The sequence below is a fragment of the Mandrillus leucophaeus genome, unplaced genomic scaffold (genome assembly GCF_000951045.1).
Source record: "Mandrillus leucophaeus isolate KB7577 unplaced genomic scaffold, Mleu.le_1.0 Scaffold838, whole genome shotgun sequence".
Taxonomy (NCBI): Eukaryota; Metazoa; Chordata; class Mammalia; order Primates; family Cercopithecidae; genus Mandrillus; species Mandrillus leucophaeus.
The window spans coordinates 735,855-738,766 of NW_012109119.1; positions in this window are offsets into that span (position 1 = coordinate 735,855).

Sequence of the window (2,912 nt, forward strand, 5' to 3'; positions counted from 1 at the left end):
TTTATCTTTAATATACCTTTGTTCTTCAAATTCTCATTTGACCCAGCTTTAACATCTTACTGGTTTCCTCATTAATTAAATAGCTGAAGATAGTTTTTTTTTTTTTTTTTTTTTGAGATAATTCCTGACATGTACTCACTTTATGTTTGTATGAGACTCACGATTTTTATCTCCTTAAAAATTATGATGAGGTAGGCCGGGCATGGTGGCTCATGCCTGTAATCCCAGCACTTTGGGAGGCCGAGGCGGGCGGATCACGAGGTCAGGAGTTCAGATGGAATCTCGCTGTTGTCAGCCCGGGCTGGAGTGCAGTGACACAATCTTGGCTCACTGCAACCTCTACCTCCCAGGTTCCAGCAATTCTCCTGCCTCAGCCTCCCCAGTAGCTGAGATTATAGGCACCCACCACCACACCCTGCTCATATTTTTGTATTTTTAGTAGAGACGGGGTTTCACCACGTAGGCCATGCTGGTCTCAAACTCCTGACCTCAGGTGATCCACCCACCTCGGCCTCCCAAAATAGTGGGATACAGGCATGACTCACTGCTCCCAGCCTAGATTTTCTTTATTTCATTTAATGGCCTTAGTCAGGGTTCTCTAGAGGGACAGAACTAATGGAACAGATATACACATAAAGAGGAGTTTATTAAGTATTAACTCACACTATCACAAGGTCCCACAATAGGCCATCTGCTGGCTGAGGAGCAAGGAGAACCAATATGAGTTTCAAAACTGAAGAACTTGGAGTCCGACGTTTGAGGGCAGAAAGCATCCAGCACGGGAGAAAGATGTAGGCTGGGAGGTTAGGTCAGTCTCTCTTTTCACATTTTTCTGCCTGGTTATATTCTAGCTGCGTCAGCAGCTGATTAGATGGTGCCCACCCAGATTAAGGGTAGGTCTGCCTTTCACAGCCCACTGACTCAAATGTTAATCTCCTTTGGCAACACTCTCACAGACACACCCAGGATCAATACTTTGCATCCTTCAATCCAATCAAGTTGACAGTATTAACCATCACAGTCTATATTGGTAGTCTTCAAAGTAAACCCAGAATAGCCCTTTGGAAAAGAACTATAACTAATTTTATTTTTAATTTTATAACTAGTACATTTTAGCCACCCAATAAATGTTTCATAATAAAAATTATTATGGCCATTATATTACAGCTGCAGAATCTGTAGACTCTATATAAATGAACCAAAACAGCAACTTCCATAACACTGTCAAATTCAGCCTATGTATTAGGTGGTGTAAATCATAAGCCACCAGAAAGAATAATCCATCAAACCAAGTGTTAGTTAAGAATCTACTATGTGTCAGTGGGCGTGGTGGCTCATGCTTGTCATCCCAGCATTTTGGGAGGCTGAGGTGGGCGGATCACTTGAAGTAAGGAGTTTGAGACCAACCTGGCCAACATGGTGAAACCCCATGTCTACTAAAAAAAAAAAAAAAAAAATTAGCCGAGTATGGTAATGGGCACCTGTAATCCCAGATACCTGGGAGGCTGAGGCAGGAGAATCACTTGAATCCAGGAAGTGGAGGTTGCAGTGAGCTGAGATCATGCCAGTGCACTCAAGCCTGGGTCACAGAGCAAGACTCCATCTCAAAAGAAAAATAAAAAAGAATCTGCTATGTGTCAAACATCATCAAATGTAGATGTAAAAAATAGACAGTAGTGCCCCCTTTATCTGCAGGGATCTGTTCCAAGACCCTCAGTGGATGTTTGAAACTGTGGATAGTACTGAACCCTTTATGAACTATGTTTTTACCTATATATACATACCTATGACAAAGTTTAATTTACAAATCAGGCATAGTAAGAGATTAACAACAGTAACATAATAAAGTCAAACATTTATAACAACATCCTGTAATAAAAGCTATATGAATCTGGTCTCTCTCTCTCCCTGTCTCTCAAAATATCATATTGTACTGTACTCACCCTTCTCTTGTGATGATGTGAGATGATAAAATGCCTACATGAGAAGATGAAGTGAGGTGAATAACACAGCATTAGGCTACTATTGACCTTCTCATGATACATTAGAAGGAGGATCGTCTGTTTTGGGTGATTCTAAATCATCAAGCTATGAAACGTCAATGGTTGAGTATCAGGAGCCGATGATGTCTGGAAATTTCTCTTTAATATATTTGGACCACAGTTGACCACAAGTAACAGAAACTATGGAAAATGAAACTCCAAAGGGGGGACTACTATATTGCAAACTATTTACCAGGCTCTAATATATATCATATAAATGCTATTATAAATATCTGTTGGAAATAATTTGTTGTTCAAATGATACTTTATGACCATTCTAGGTTCTTAAAAGAAATAATAAGATATATGCATCTGAACTTTTAAAGAACTGTATGTACGTTTCTTGGGGGACATAAAAGTACTGACCTTTGTTCAAGTAGGCAAGATACACAAAACTCTCTTGTGTTGTCAGTCACAATAAAAGCATGGAAAGGTTAAAGGGAACAATGTGAGTACTTGAAACATGCGATGCCAAAAGAAAAATCTTGGCTTGATATAAAATACCAGTGACTTATATGGCCTGGTGAGTCATGTGTATCATATCTGGGTTATGTACCCATAAATATTGGCTTAAAGGCAGTCAGACTATTTAGACTGTCATCAGTAAAATCATCATCACATGTCAGTTCTGCCTAAATTGAAAAGCAAAAACTGAAATACAGTAGCACACTGAATTGACAACATATAAAATTTCTGCTGTCCTACACTTAAATTCCCAAACGCAATGTTACAAGAGGGTGTTTAAAAGCCCATGAAGTAGTCTTTGTAATTCTATCTCATTTGGATGTATCTTTCTTAGTTATTTAATATTAGTTGGAAACCTCTAAGGGCAAGAATTTTCACTGACTTCTCAATACAATTCTTTAGATG